Here is a 17,728-nt window from a genome sequence, read left to right as displayed (position 1 = left end):
TGTAACAATAATTTTAAACAACTAAATATTTTATATAACTAAGTCCAGCAATATATACACGCTTTTTTTTTGTTTATTTTTTTGTTTATTTTTTCTCTTTTTCATTATTCTTTCTTCTGTTCTCAATTAATTGTTTCTTGTCCTTTATTTAAATAAAAGATTTAATATTTTGTAGATAATAATATTAATATGTAATTTAAAATACACGTTAGTTAAATTTAAAATTAAGATAAAAAATTAAGTAATAAGAATAATTGATAATTTGGCAACAGATTCCTTACTTTTATTTTTGTGTGGGAGTATCATTAAGCATAGAAAAAATATTTACAAATAGAATCCCATTTTTTTTAAAAGAACTAAAAATAAGACATTTATCCCTTCATATTTTTAGTTTTTCAAAATTTTTCATTCTTTTTTAGTCATTCTTTCGAAAATTCCTACACTCAGCATCATTACAATTGGCTCTGTCAGAAATCTTTCCTTTGATGTCCTCATGTCAGCTACTACCCTCCCGCCGCACTACACTTTTAGTTCGGTTTGTGTTCTTGTTCTTCGCTATCACGTTAATCTGCTAGGTTTCTCGAGTATCGTCGCTGATTCTATAATCTGCGGAAGGGCGTGTTGGAATTTTGAATCGATGTGCTTGCTGGTAGCTAAGTCTGAGTGGCAGGTCATTGCCGTTGCCGCTGAACCCTGAATGCTATTCAACCTTCCGTACACATCAACCTCACCAATCCATATATCTCTTTTCAATTACAACTAAAAATTCTACTTCGTTCTAAGCACTTCACTCTTCAGGTACCAGTTTCTTAATCTCCCCCACACACTCTAATTAAGTGCAAATTCTGAAACTAAGCAGCATTCGCAATAGCCACCAAAGGGTTCAAGAAGACCGATCATATGAATGTTAGTACAACCAAGGAATTCATTTGTCCATAGCAGCAAATCTCTCTTAAGTCTCTAGATTAAGAAAATCACTAACAAAAATAGAATTTTCTGACCACAACAATCACCTTGGAAAGACATGAGCATGAGCAAACAACTCAGAACATATGCTTAATCATGTAGTGCTCTTTTCTCATTTTCTTCTCTATTCCGCATTCTGCAAAACATTTTCAAGTAGCATTTAGAAAATGCAGCATGAAAAGAGTAGGACCTCCACAACTCAAACCACCACAGATTAGAGCCTCTGAATGGATGAACAATTCTAATTAAGTAAAGAGCTTTTCCAAGTTATACAAGAACTCAATTAGAAAGAGGGTCATACTTCCGTTCCACCCAAATTCATAAAATAAAGAACGAAAACAATTCTTGAATTATAAATCAGTACATGAATTAAAATAGACAAAAACAATATAATCAATCCATACAATAGACAGAGCTCCTAACCTTAACAGTGGAGGTTTAGTTGCTCATGACTCAAAGAGAAAAACTAGGATTCAGGTAAACTGTAATTTACAGAATGAGATGGAATAATCCCCAGAAGAAAAGTTTCTTCTTTTTATATCTAATCCTAATTAATTTAAAATCTATTTTCTAAAATTAAAATAATATCTTTTCCTATTTTAAAATAAAATTTAAATTTAAATCAGAATTAATTAAATAATCCGCGCCTTGTAACGTGGGGACCACTTGGCTTCACTAGATCCACACCTAACTTGGCTAAGAGCTGCGCCTAACTTCATGTTACTGTCATTTAGAATTAGAATACGGATAATATTATGAATTCTCTAGTCTTTTATATTTCAGTTTAATCCTTGAACACAACAAATTTCTTTTTGGTGCTTTGCACCTTGAGCCTAGCTGTGACTTTAAATGTTTTGTCTCAAGCTTCACTTGACACAAAAACACCACAAGCACTTAACTAGGGAACTCTCTTTAAGTTCTGGTTTTTTTTTTTCAATTACTCCCAGACAGTGGTGCTCAAAGCTTTTGACATACTCTGTTAAATGCATTTGATCTCGACTCTTAGTGTTCTGTCTCAAGGATTACTTGACACAATCACACCACAAGCATATAACCAGGGAAACAACTCTTTGAGCTTTTAATCATGTCTGACCTCCCTAGTCATTGATGCTCAGAGCCTTGGACCTTGCTTTTATTATTATATATTTTTTTCTTTTGCTTCAAGGATTAAAATCTCACTTATTGTAGAGAATTCATAATAGTTCTCTAAATTTATGTTCCTTGTACATCAATATTCTTTGATTCAAATTTAAATATGCACTATTCATGTCATGCATTCAGAGTCACAGAAAATACCAACACATTTGGATAAATGAGACTACTCTTAAAATTAAACTCAATTTCTCAAGTAATACATCACTTCTTTTCTTTTCCTTTTAGATTCAAGTTCAGTGAGTAGTACATGAAATATTTTTTTTTACTAAAAGCAAATGACAGAATGAAATTAAATCTAAGAAATGAAAGTACTACAGATCATGCAGACAATCAAAGCAACAGAAAACAGAAGACAACAAAATAAGAACGGAAGAGAAATAGAATGAAAGGAACTCAACCACCTCAGTTATGCTGGTGGCCATCTCATTCTTCAGGCTGTGCTCCTCCGTGAAGATGATTCACCTCCCTTTGGTGCCATTAAAAGAAATAGAAAAGTCACAAGCGAAGCGACAACACCAAACTTAAAAATTTGCTTGTCCTCAAGCAAAGAAGAACTGAAAACAGAGAGGGACATAAAAAGACATACAGAGGAGTAAAAACAAATATTAATGTAAAAGAAAGACCTCCCCGCATTTCACGCTGCCCAGGTGCCCAGGTGGAGGCTCTCCTCCACGGTGGCATCTCCTCCAGCGTGGCTTCTCATCTTCAGGGGTGCATGTGCTCCTCTGTCATTCCGCCGTCAGCTATCCCTTTCACCTTCTCACTCACGCAACCTACCTTCCCTTTCACTGAATCACTCACGCAACCTGCCTTCTTGATGGATTTGTTTGAACAGGTAATGATCACTTGGAACCCTAAGAGCTTTGCTTTCCTCTCCTAATTTCCTTTCCTCTGCCCTACGAAACTCTGTGTACGAGCTCTGTTTCTTGGGAGTTTGGTTCGTCACTGTTCATCCAGGTTAGTGATTTCCCAATGGAGTCTCAAATTCAAGATCTCCGATCAATCAATCAGGTGCATCCAAACCTATTTTCCTCTTCATCCTTTTTTTTCCTTCATTGTGTACATCTTTGTGATCAATTTTAGTATCTGTTCTACGGTTAACCCAGATTTTATTGTCTAGGGTTTGTGAAATTCCTAATTGTGCAAATTGTGATCATTTTTTGTATCTGTTCGACGGTTAACCGAGATTTTATTGTCTAGGATTTGTGAAATTCCTAATTTTGGAAATTGTGATAATTTTTTGTATCTGTTCGACGGTTAACCCAGATCTTATTGTCTAGGGTTTGTAAAATTCCTAATTTGCAAATTGTCTATCTGACTTGGTTTGTTTCTGGGTTCATGTTCTTAGTTACATTCTTTAGAAGTTGCTGTTAATTTTGAGTATGGTCTATGAATCTGTTTCATCTTCTTCATTTCATTATTTAGAATTTGATCTGATTATCATTTCTCCTTTTGCTACCTGTTGAATTGTTTGTTGCATGTGGTTTGTGTATTTCATCAATTTTTGAGATTTTATAATGATTATAAAGATTGTCTTCTTATTTACCTTTTCTTATATTTATGGATCATGGGTTTGGTTTTGTGAATCATTGTCTAGGTATGGGATTTCTACCTAATCTACTCTCTCCATGGTGATGTGATTGACAGAATTTTTTCAGCAAAGTCAGTTTATAGACCCAGCTTCTCCTATTCAAGTTTTGCATTCCCAATTTCATTCTCTCCTATTCAAGTTTTGCATTCCAATTTCCATTCTCATTCACTAATCCCTTTGAATTGTTTAGGCTGAATGTAGCAATTTATAATTTTTCTGCATTCAGAATCATAATTTTTTCCCACTCAGCCTATGCTATTCAAGTTTTGCATTCACATTTCCATTCCTATTCACATTAGAATTTGTGCTTGGCTAATAATTTCTTTTTGAATGACAGGACCCAACCTAGAGAGTTCTCTAAATAGCTATGTTGTAACAGGTTAGAATGATAAGGAATTTTGAAACAATTTAAACCCCCAACACTAAACCTTTTTAATTAAGTGTTATATTGTTTAATTTCATTTTTATATTGTTTAAATAAAAACTATTTCGATTAAATATATTCTTTTTCTGCAGACATAATCATGTTCTGCCATATATTCTCCTTTGAAAATGTGGAATCATTATCAAGGTATGAGATTTCTACCTAATCTATTTCATGAGTGGTGATGTGATTGACAGAATTTGATTGATGTGTGTCTAAAATTTTATTCATATTCAGTTGCTATTTTGAAGCTATGCTTACCTAATACATTTACCAACTCTCATTGCTATGAGTAGGGTGAATATTTGGGATAGTTGATGACTGTCATCCCTATGATCTAATGATATGTAGGTGCACTATATATAGTCTTGTGTGCTATCTTCGTTTTGGTCCCTATTCTATGAATTCTTCAAACTTTGAATGTTTTTTTTTTTCGTTTTTTCGGGTTAGATTTTCCTAGTGTGATTAGTTCTGCCTAGCCCATGGAATGGAGATGCATATGGACTAAGAGTTTCTTTTCCCTCCATTTCCATGTTCAATTTGAATTCAAAATGGTGACTATTATGCTATGAGTTTTTTTATAAAAGGATGGTTGGGGAACCACACTCAATGCAAGCATTTTGCTGTCTTTTATTTTCTCCTAATCTGTGTTTATTCCACATCTCTGTTTATAGCTTATTCTATTTCATAAAGTGTGTTATGCTTTTTTTTCCTGCAATGTCTCCTCCATCTCCATTTGATATTATTTTCTGGGAGTCTCGAGCTTATGATTATCATAATTTCCTGGTCATTTGAATTTTTTCAGATCTGAGATTTGAAAATTGCGAACATAATGATTTGATCTGAATTTTAAGCTGCTGGATATTTACGTTTAGTTGGTCTGTGCCCTATTTCGTGATTTTTGCAAAGAGTTAGTATTTTTCTGTTTGTGAATCTTCTCGACTGTTGGGATTTACTTCCAACTATGCTTTGCTATGGTTTTGAAAAAATCCCAAAAAAATGTTACAAAATTTTCTAGTGGAGCTTGAGCTCAGATTTGGTCAAAATTTGCAACGGTTTCACTTAATTTTTCTTCAATTTGAGCTAGATGGCTTCGGTTTCTTTTTTTTAATAAGAAATAAAAGAAATTTTGTTTTGGGTTTTGGGATTTCTTTGAAGTTCGTGTTTTTGGGGTTTTGTTAACTTATGAGGGGGTGTGTGTCTGTCTTTCGCACTACTAGAAATAAGATTTTTTCGGACGAAAATTTCAATCGAAATTTATTCCGTCTGAATGACTTTTTCATTTCGGATAAATTTGAGACAAATATTGAACAATTTTTAGTGGAGATATTGAAATAATATTTCTGTCCTAAATTTGTCTAAATTTTGTCCCAAATTTTAGCGCCAAATTTTTTTTAGATGGCGCCAAAATTTTCATACAGATTAGCAACACATTTTGGACAAAAACTATAATTCATCTGTATTCCATCTGAATATGCGCAATAACTTCAGACGGATTTGGGACGCATTTTGAAAAATGTTAATTCTATCCCAAATTTGTCTATAATTAGTCTTAAATGTTTTTACTATAACTAACCCTTCGAAGTAGACAAAATTTTTTCCCACAAATTTGAAACAAAAATAGCATCATTTGTAAATTTCGTTTGAAAGTTCATCAATTTTCAAACAGATTTCAAATATTTATTGAAAACTTTTAAAATTTAGTATAAAAATATTATTTATATTTTAAATTAGTCTATGATTTGTCTCAAATATTTTTACTATTCCAAAATAAAGTTTCTTTTTTCCTAAAATAACCTTAATTATATATAACTTATAAAAAGGTACAGTTTTTGTTTGCACCTTTCAATTCCAAAACCTCTTGATCGAAATATGAAATAATGATCATACCAATTAACATCTTATTTATTATTATACATATTTTTAAAAATTGGATTAATAGGTACGTTAGTGCTTATTTATGCAGACTTTTTTATATAAATAAGTAAATAAAATATATTAATTCCCATAATACGCATGCAGAGAAAGCTTTACAGAAATGCGAAATGGATTTAGTCGTCATCTCAAGAGGGGCGCACGAATTGAAACTTCTGGTGGGGAAAGCTATTGTATGCTTGGTGCCAACGAAATGGGTACTTTTGGTGGGGCTACCATCAAATTTAGTTGGTTTATTTTTAAAATATATTTTTTAATATTAAAAAATTATTTAATTTTTTATTAAGTTAATAATTCTTTTATTTTTATTATATTTTATTTAATATTAAATTTCTTATACAGATTTTTATATACCATCTTATATTTAATTTTGATTTTTTTAGTTACCTCATATTATTTTTTAATTTATTCTTTTAATTATTTACGTTATAATAATTCAAAATTTAACTTTTTAACAAATTTAAGATAAAGTGTATCTAAAAGAATTACATATATAAAAACCTTAAAAATAAATTAGAGGAGTGTTAGGGCCAGCAGATTTTGTGATTTGTAACCATCAATTAGCCATCAGTAGTGTTTTTAATGGTGTGAGATTACATCTAATATTTTTGGACAACTTTTATTATAATTAGTTATTTCATATAAATTGAAATTAAAATTCTGGTGACCGAAGATAATATAATTTGAAACTAAAATTTAGTAATAGAAGTATTATATAATTTAATTTAAAAAATTTGTATTGTGATTAAATTACAGTTTATTTTATTAAATTGAGTTCTTAGAGATTAACTTATTAGGAATTATTAAATAGATTTTTGTAAATACTTTAAGTTTAAGTCCGTTAATATTTTTGTACAACTTTTATTATAATTAGTTATTTGATATAAATTGAAATTAAAGTTCTGGTGACAGAAAAATAATAAAAAAATATATGATTTAATTTAGATAATTGATATTAGGATTTAAACCATATTTTATAAAATGTGATTAGTATGTTTACTTTATAATTTAAATTAAAAATAGTTATTTAAATTCATTGATATATTGATCAATAAAATCTTATGCATTTTAAAAATAATCTTTATAGTATTATATTTAATTTCTGAATTATTATTTTATAAAATTATTATATTACTCATATATATTTTACTCTAATCCTAAAATTTTTTAATAAAAACCCTAATATCCCCAATTTCCCAATTTACTACCCTAAATTTGCTTCTGATGTTCTTGACTCTGTTGAGTTTGCTGGAATTATCATAGTTGAAGCTTGTTGAGTTTGCTGGAATTATCACAGTTGAAGCTTGTCACCAGAGAAGACAAGTTGTTGTGCCATACTTTTCATTCTGACATTGATTCTCCCGTTTAAAACCCTGTAACGCTTCCACTCTTGTTCTGTTTAGCATTGTTTCTCTGTTATATTCTTATTCTAATTACGGTAGCCAATATCGTTGTTTTAATACTGCTGTGTTCTGTCGGAAATGTCAAAATTGTTGCTGCGAGTGTGATCATAGTTGGTGCCGCTGCTTCTGTCCCGGTTATGTTGGAATTGTCGCTGCTGCTGCCACGATTGGGGATAAAGGGGCTTTTTGCGTTAAATAATACGATTGCGACATCGAGGTAGGGGGTTTAAATTTTAAATGGTTTTAATTTAAGAATGCCCATAAATTTTATTGAATAACTGCAAATAGGTTGAATTATTGTGAGTAATTGATTGGTTGTGTGGATGTTGAATTGTGGTTGTGAATTGATTGAAATGGTGGATTTTGTGGAACTGATTGATCATGGGTGGAATATGAATTGTTGATGAGTGATTGATGAAAATTCTAAATTTTGATGGATTATGTTGGATTTGTTGCTGTTGAGTTGATTATATGATTATTGTATCGGTAATGGATTTAGTTGATGTTTGATTGGAATTGGGTTTAGAGAATGTTTAAAGGATTGAATTTGAGATGTTGAATTGCTTGCTGAAAAATTCGAGTTTTGAAATTAAATGGCAACTTTGAAAGTGAACCAGCAACTTAATAGAGATTGGAATGTTATGAGATTAAAAGCTAAGCGAACTACAACAAGTATAGTTATTAATATTCAATTTTGAATGTTTCGTTTTAATTAGAGAATTAGTTATGATTTTTCAAAGATGAATAGTAAAATCTGATTTTCTGCATTACTTCTAAACGAAGTCAGAAATTTTGAAAAGCTATAACTAATTCTGTGATGATCGGAATTGCATGGGACTAAGTCCGAATTAAACTTGGGAATATGTGGAGCTGGACTGGAAAATTTGAGGCCTTTTCGTTAAATACACAATTTATGGCGAATTTTTAAAGTTAGGTCGATAAATCTGTCCTGCCGCAGAAAAGTTCAAACAGGGCAGCAACTTGTTTGTTGTACCGCGACTCCTACGAGCTGAATTTTGGAGCGAAACTAATTTTGTTTTAAAATTTGATTAATTTGATTTATTTCTGTAAAACTTCAGAATTTTAGGAATTAAGGATTGGGAGTTGTGAATTTTTGAAAGTTAATGGTTTAAGCTGGAAAGAACCAGTTTTCAGCAAGTTATGCATCGACTTCCAATGCTTGTAGCTCTTAGAATTGAATAGCAATTGGGTTACAACCAAGACACACTTGTTGCTAGATAAGTTAGGAGTTTCCAAACCAAACTTTAGCCTAATTGAAGTTTTATAGTAAAAGTTATACAAGTTGAAAGATACTAAGCTTGTTGGTTTCTACAATCAATGTGAAAAAGTAGTTTACTTTTACTAGGTGACTTTACCTAATTGAATGTATGTCTAAAATTGCTTAACCTGAAAGTGTATTAAAGTTAAACTTTATAATATGTCCTTGTGTGAGAGATTTTATTTTTGTTACTAAAATTTTATGAGAGCAATATTTATACAATAAGTTCTTTCTGGATCGCATCCGCAATGCCACAAAATAAATTAAGAGGATACAAATGAAGTGAAATGATTGGCTCACTTATAACAGAATCGATCTTGTGGATTGTAATGTTATTATTATCTATCTTGTTTCAGATTTTGCTGATTGGACTTGGGAGGAGTTCAATTTGATTTCTTTTAAATTAAGAGGATACAAAACTCTTACCACTAATGGTTTCTTTTATTGTCACAATTTGATTGGAAGATGGAAACAATGATAGCAAAGGGTTGCAGTGAAGGCAAAGCGTCTCGAGTTTTATGTGTCTGGTGAAGAGGTTAGCTTTTATTGGGTTTCTTTCCTGCATCCTGGTATTTAGTTTGGGATAATATTTGATTTCCCTGATGTGGGCGCTGAAGTTTAACATTTGATTTGTGACTGTGCTTTGGGTTTAGAGTCAGTTAACCTTCTCTAATTTGGTTGCATTTATTTTGTTTTGTGTCATGTGACAAAGCCTTGAGCAAATTGGTAATAGAGCAGAACACCTTAGGATTCATTCAAATATATATTTATATTTAAGTACTGATATTGAGGTGGAAATCTGGATTTCTTCTGATAAATTTTGCTGCTAGCATTCTTCTTGCTATATTATTTTCTGTTTTATACATGAATTTTTATTGAAGTTATTGTCTGGGTCCTATTAAGCAATTATTTCATATAATAGCCTTAACTTGCGAGAACGGTATGGTGAAGTCTAGATACTTGTATGCTTTTTTATCTTAATTTAGTTTTCAGGACATATTGAAGAAAGCTCAGTTTCTTTTCCCTCGTGCTATGGTTGTTGATTCAATACAAACTCTTGATCCTATTAACACTGTTAGTAATTTTTCTTCAACTCTATTAACACTTTTCTTTTTCTATTATTTGCCCATGTCTTTGAATTTAACATTTGTTTTGATTTATGTATTCTCCAGTGGTTAGAGCAAAATATTAAGTTGAATGATGCTGAGCACAAGTTAAAAGATCAAAGACGTCAACTAAAGGTTCAACAGAAAAGAATTGGTTCTACTAAAAAGACAATTCATGCTTTGTATAAAAAGTTGAATCTCCTACTTCCTTCAACTTTGTCTGATCCTACAGAAGATGAGCTTAGGACAGGCTCTAGTGATGATGAGGATGATAACATAAGTGATTGATGTCAGGAGTATATATTTTTTCTGATTTAGATTAAGGAATTTTTAGGTGAATTAGTTAGTACATTTTGTTTTATTCATGATATTTGACCTTTTTAAAGGCTTTATTTGTTTTAGTTTAAGTATTTTTTTCTTAGTTTAGTTTGATTACATTTATGGACAAAAGTATTTTAATAATACATATTTTTTTAACTCTTTTATGGTAATTAACTTTTTCATGACTTTATTATGTGTTTATAATATAGAAAGCAGATCGAATACAATTTATTTTCTAAAATATTTATCTATTAAATAGCAAATTATTTTGTATGAAAATTATTTGAAATATTATATTAAATTTGTAGAAAATTTGTGCGAAAATAATTTTTTGTTTTGTATGAAATTTGTTTCAAATACGTAAATTCTTTTAAATTAAATTTGTCTGAAATTTAATTGAAAAGAAATATTTGATTTGTCTAAAATTTGTTCGAAAAAATTTGTTATATTTGACTAAATTCGTTAGAAATTTGTCTGAAATAAAGTATATTTTTTGTTTGAAATCTGTCTAAAAATTAATATTTTTATGTTTGAAATTTGTCTGAAATACGTTATTTTTATGTTGGCTAATCTGTCTGAAATTCGTCTAAAATACATCATAATGGTTAGAAATCTAGTAGATAAATGCCTATTCAAAATCTGTCACAAAATCGTCTGAAAAAAATTTCGGACGAAATTTCAGACAATTTAAATTAGCAACAAGGCTTTTTGGGACAAAAAAATTCGTCCCAATTTTGTTTGAAAGAAAAAATTTGTCTCTAATTTGTTCAAAATTTATTTCGATTTCGTCTCAAAATTTGTCCGAAAAAATCCTATTAGGTGGAGGCGTCAACAAATTAGGTGGCTGACCAACACATGCCTATGTACCTATCTTCCTTCCAAGATCCTTTGTCGGGTCATCAACGTGCAGCTCAAGGTAGTGTTCCTTGATCCATGTTATATGCTATGCTAATTTGTTGGTCCTTGGAAAGAAAAATAAATAAAAAAGAATTCATGTACTTTTTGAAGCTTATGAGGAATGTCATGTTATGTTTGCTTGTTTCAAGCGGATCCCGACACGGATGAGGTGTTTGCCCAGATTGTCTTGCTTCTGGAGCAAAGTGTATCTTTTCTCAGCTTTGTTGTTTAGTTTTGGAAAATTATGGGATATGGTTCTTCTGTTTTGCTTGTTTTGTTTTTGGTTTTGAATGTTGTGTTGTGATGGCAGCAAGATGAGAACGCGGTCGAGAAAGAACCTCCACTGGCACCACGGTGACGTCCTTCCCTGCACTCTGTGTCTGCAACTAGATAAATGGAGCCTCAGGTAAATTAATTACAGTTCTTATTTCTTTTTCCATCTGATTATTTGTTATTGGCTGATTTTTTATTATGACTAGCTGTTGTTGGCTCTGATGAGTTTTTAGTATGATTTTTTGTTCTTGCTGATTTTTGTTTATTTGTTCTTGCTATTTTTTAACATGGAGGGTCCGCTTCCACTGTTATAGGAGATATTGTTATGTTTATGTTTGCCTTTTCTTTATTAGCTTTGCCTGGTAGAAACCCTACCTCATTTAAATTTCTGTTCTGTTTTGTTGTTTTAATGGAACTATGGAAGTGTTTCTTCATAAAATTCCCTCAATACCCAATTAAGGGTCCTGTTGAGAGGCAAACTAAAAACAATATTGGTTTTAATTTTACACAGTGTTAGTTTGAATCACACTTGTTTCTATTAAAGGATGATCAATGTTCCTGTGAATCACACTCTTCTTTCTATTATTTTCCCACCCGATCTATAATATTCCGTTTTTGTTTGGAGGGAGGAGGATCCCACGTGGAAGTGACATAGGAGCATTTTTTATATTCTTTCTTTTTCTTTTTTCTTTTAATTTTTTCTAATCCAAATATGTATAGCAAGAGCCATTTTACTGTGTAACATACTTAATCACCGAACTAATCCAAATATTTCGGTTTTTTTAGGAATATTTCTCCATTTAGGCTAAATATATATTTGTTCACTATGAATTTGATCTTGTTTTTCCTTCTTCTATTTCGATTCCCTTGCGATCCTATCATAATTTGTCTTCAAATTTTGATTTTTCCCCTCTTTTGACATTTTTTTCGGTTCTTTTGAGCATAAGCGGTGGTGCTGAAGATGATAATGGAAAACAGTGGGTTGAAGTCATTTTTTGGGAGTTTGAGCTTATGATTATCATAATTTCTTGGTCATTTGAATTTTTCCAGATTTGAGATCTGAAAATTGCGAAAATAACGATCTGATCTGAATTTTAAGCTGTTGGAAATTTAGGTTTAGTTGGTCTATGTGCTATTTCGTGATTTTTGCAAATAGTTGGTATTTTTATGTTTGTGTATCTTCTTGTCTCTTGGGATTTACTTTATAATTAAATCAGATATTGAGAAAGATTATTACTATATATATTTTGGTTTTGTTGTGTAATCATGTGTTGTGTAATACCGTTTCTTATGTTTATTTCTGTGTCAGGTTGAAAAGAAAATTATCGATGAGAAAATAAAGTGATTAATTGATTTTGAATTAGTGTGGGTTGGTCTCAAATTTATCTTTTTTGGGTGTAGCTTTTACTTTGTTTTTCAGCTCTCTTGGAGTTTTAGCTAAACTCTTCTGCATGATTGATAAAAGTTTGTAGCTTTTATTTTATTTTTATCTGGGTCAATCTTGATAAATTTGGTAGTTAAAGGGGTGTTTTCATTTAATATGGTATGTGATTGATTGAGATTCGAGTTGAAACTATTCCAGAATCCAAAAGGCACTGTATTTGAATTTGGATGGCTTGATTTGTTGGTTTGTTGCCTTTTGGATTGATGCTTTTTTTTCTTTTGATTGTTAGTTAATTCTGTGTTTTGAGAATCAATTTTATGCTTATTAGTTTGTAGGAATTCATCATTAACATTAATTAAAGCTATGTTAGTATATTTTCTAAGTTCTTCTTATGGTTTGATACATGATAAATAGATCACTCCCAATTTGAATTGCAGATAGTTCAAGTACTGCTAGAGGATGAGAATGAACGAATGGCACGTCGAAAGAAGATCTAGCTTTGAAACTGAGTATCCCTTGGCAAGAGAGTCTTCAAATGTATCTGAAACTGGCTCACTCTCCATTGTTGTGCTTGGTGCATTTGGTGATCTGGCTAAGAAGAAAATGTTTCCGGCACTTTTCCACCTGTATCAGCAGGTTGGTGCCTTCCATTTATAGAGCAATATATCAAAGTCTTTGGATCATGTCTAATTGGCGTGTTACATAGAATTGAGGTGAAACTAAAAAGGAAAATTGATGAAGAGGATCACCATACTATTTATTCGTAATTTGTTCTTTTTGTAGATGGAATATTTTCTAATAGTTTTTTACCTTTTATTGAAGGATTTGTTTCTTATGCTTGGTGAATTTATCTTTAGGGATTCCTACAACCAAAAGAAGTTCATATTTTTTGGTTATGCAGGGACAAAAATCTCTGATGATGAACTGAGAGGTCGATTGCGAGGATGAGGCTTTCTGTAGAAAGAAAAGTGCATATTCTTTAATTTTTTCCAAATATTTATAAAATACCGAAAAGGAAAGGATGGGAATCAGTTACAAGTTTCCCTTATATTCTAGAATTGAGAATATATAAATGCAGTGAGATGAGTTTATGGTTGCAATTGTTTCCCTTGAATTTGCCAAAAAAATCTTTACTATACACTTTTTTTTCAGTTTATTATTATTTTTAGACTATTTTTTTATGTAACTGATATTTTGATATACTTGCATATAGAGGTGTGAAATTGAAGTAGGTTAGTAGGTCACATAAATTTATTGAAGTTGTCCACTAAAAAAATATTTCCAATGATTCTATCATAATCTGAAATTTGGTAAAGAGTGTGATCATTTTTGCCTCACCATGAGCATATCCTTGATAGTAGAAAACTCAACTGTAAGTGAACTTAAAACTACTAGGATTCAGAAAAGTCTTGTGATCCTAAAGAAATAAAAGTAAACAATTTTCTCATTGCCCCGGCTGAGAAAAAATGCTTCAGGCATGCAATTCCAGAAAGATTTACCAAGTTTAGATTTAATAAAATAGGAACATTAGAAGTGCCACTACCATGTTCATTCAGAGTTAGTTAATTAACTATTAACTATAACCATGTCCCCCATCTACCTTTCAAGCTAACACCTAATTTAATTTCTAAATGTACTTAGAATGAACATAATAATTAATCCATTGTTATGTCCCACTGTTACTGATGAGTTGTGAATAAAAGATTTAATTATTATTAATGTACAAATTAAACCTACTTCCTTAAAAGACTTTTAATTTGTCTTTGTTTCGAAGCAATGAAATCCTCATAGCAGGGAGGATTCAAGGCCTTATGCTGCAGTAGTTGTAGGAGTATAAGTATGCCTTCCATAGAGAAAGCAGAGAGTTCATCAGTCTCTGATTGGTTGCCTTTGGTGTCAAGTGTCGCACAAGTCATGGTGCAAGAGGGACTTGATCACTTGAACAATTGGTTAGGGAGAGAAGGCTGGAAGAGAGATGCAGGAGGCAGCAGCAAAACAGAGTCAGAGAAAGAACTAAATTTGTTGTTATGGTGGCAATAGAAAAATGCTCTTATGATCCAAGAGAGGATTTTAGGGAGTCCACGTAGAAATGATAACAGCATATCACATTAAAAAAGTAAGAGATTTAGACTACTGTTATCTCCATGAACTTCAATAAGTACCATGGTTTTATACTTGAGCTTTTTCATGAGTTTTGTACTAATTTATTCTTATAATGTAATGGCATTGGTAATAACCATTCATCAAGCTAAGGCTATTGTGTGTGTTAGCCTTTAATCCACTCTCACTTGCTTAATTGAAGTAGAAGCCACTACTCATACTCGTGCCTTTTATATCTCCGATACATATTATATTAGACACATGCGGCTGTAGCTACATGCAATTAAGGATTGATTAAATATTTCAATGAATTATATTAGATTAGAATTAGATAGGTTTTGTTTTCTAGATAGATTTATCACAAATTTAAATTTTATTTAAAAATTTGTTACTGATTAATAAACTGCTATATATCTAAAATAAAATTTGAATATCTAATACTTAATGAAAAAAGACAGTTAAAGTGATTACTGGACTAACCCAAATTAGTTGATTAAGTTACTTAGGATGTGTTTGGTTTTGCGTTGGAGAGGAGAAAAGCACGCCTGAATCTCTTGAACGCTTCATCTTTATGTTTGGCAACGTTTCTATCCTCTGAACGCAGAAGTGATTTCACCCTTCAACCCACATTTACCAAAAGCTACAAATTTTAGCTTTTCCATTCACCTTTTTAGGTCTGGACTGGAATTTATGTTCTACGTACCAATTATATCCTTCATTATTCATATGTTTGCTGTGTTTTTTATAAGATTTTTTTTAATACTCTCTTATGCATATTATTATTTTTTATAAATTTTGAATAATGTAATCCAAATAATATTTAGTTTATTATAATCTATTTTAAATAAAAATTACTAAACATAAATCACGTTAATACTAACTCACTTTTAATCAAAATCAATTTTACAAAATAAATATTATACAAACTTTCATTTGCAAACGTTAATTCAAACACACAATTAGATGTCTAGCCAAATTTTTTTCAATAATTTCAAGACATGGGGCCACAAATAATGTGTCTGTTTGCAGATTAATCAAGCAAGGAATATGCTAATCATATATCCACGTATGCCAATCCAATTTAATGTTGAATGTTGCTACATAATCAATCATAGAATAGGACGACAATATATTTCACAATTAAAAAAAATTGTTCACACAAAAAATGTTTAGTTTGTACATTTTTGTATATAATTTAGAATTTGTATCTTTTAAATTTTAAATTTTTATTTTAAAAAATAAGATGTGATCTCTCACCTTTAAATAATTTTTTTTTCATATTTTTTTTGGTCTCACATATAAAATAAATGGTGAGAGATCACATTTTATCCAGTAAAATAAAATTCAAAATTTAGAGGATTCAAATTTTATAATTTATACTTTATACTTTTTATATTTTATCACTTTTAGAAGAGTTTCAAAATTTCTTCCAAAAAATGAAGAAAACCAGAAATTTTGAAAAGAAAATATGTTAAAATATCTTTATATGATGTGTTTTATTTAATATCATGTTGTCAAATTACCGTTGAAGTATCGGATTAGAACTATTCCTATTTTTACATGTATGTTTTATTTAAAATCATTTTAAGATATTTTTAATTTTTAATATAATTACATTGAAAACTTTTTTAAATATTAAAACTATATATTATTTAATTTCATGGCATTTCAGATAATATGTATAAGACCTAATATATTTACTATTTTATTGTGATGTAATTGAAAAATAATGTAAAAAATTTATGATATCAATACAGAAAAATTAAATTTATTCTAATATAACTTTTTATTTTTCTTTTAGTTTTTTTTTTGGGTTAAATTTTTTTAGAACGATTAAAGCATATGCTTTACTAAGCCTATGTTTGATAGGTTATATTTGATTGAAAAGAAATGAAGAAGAAATAGAAGAGGAGAAGAGAAGAAAAATTATAAATTTTTATGTACAATTTATAAAAACAAATTTAAAACTTTTTATCCTTTCCTTTTATTTTTCTTTCATTTTTTCTCTAACCAAACCTAGCCTAAATCTATATTAACATAAGAATTGAATGATGCACAACATTTTCTTTTCAATAAACTTCGTGGAAACTGGCCAACGAGCTATAGCTGATGGCATAGTATTTTCATACTCACCTAAAAAGTTGCGGATTTGAATTTCTTTATCTTTGAAAAAAAAAAATTTCGTGAAAAATGAAAGTGACGCATTTACTTTTTAACCCAAGGAGATGAGTTTAGTGTTTTCTTTTTATGTCAAGCTATAAATGTATGATAGATAGATACTACATATATCATCATCAGTTATTAGTTAAATATCTTTCCAGATATATCACATCAAAAAATTTTAGCAATTTTAGTTATTATTTGGCCTTATACCCTTATATAATAAATACTTCTGGCTTGGTTTGTAATAGCATGGGTTATTTTGAAAATTTACATATACTTCAATTTTGAAACAAATGAAAATAAAAAGTAATTTTAGTCACATATGCAAAATTTGATTTCTACAACATGAATCAATTATGAAAAATAATTTTTGTTTTTAAATGAATTATATATTATCTATAAAAATATTTCTAAAGATTAGCACTCAACTTTAAATATGTTTTTGATTTTCTTAATAATTATATATATAATTCCTGAAACTGAAAGCTAATAAAGGAGTTTTAATTTTTTCAACCAAAAGAAAAAGGGAGGACTCATTTTTACCCGAAAAAGAGAATCATATGACAACTTAAATAAAGCAATAAGCATCCAGACAAGTTGTATATAATTAAATTACTATACCAAAAAAATTAATAAATTAACTTAATTATTTTTCCCTATGAACAGAGAAAGTACCTAACAATCTCACATCGAGCAATTGTCCTATTTGGCAGCGATACGTTTGTAAAGGC

At 30.2% G+C, this 17,728-nt stretch overlaps 1 long non-coding RNA gene across 1 annotated transcript; it reads left to right on the top strand.

Moving 5' to 3' along the window:
• Positions 8,916-10,162, top strand: LOC110270099. The gene is made up of 2 exons (XR_002359178.1): positions 8,916-9,827; positions 9,926-10,162. It is a non-coding gene; the product is annotated as an uncharacterized LOC110270099 (long non-coding RNA).

Source organism: Arachis ipaensis, chromosome B03 (genome assembly GCF_000816755.2).
Source record: "Arachis ipaensis cultivar K30076 chromosome B03, Araip1.1, whole genome shotgun sequence".
Taxonomy (NCBI): domain Eukaryota; kingdom Viridiplantae; phylum Streptophyta; class Magnoliopsida; order Fabales; family Fabaceae; genus Arachis; species Arachis ipaensis.
Note: the sequence above shows the minus strand (reverse complement) of the source record. Positions and strands in the feature narration are given on the sequence as shown.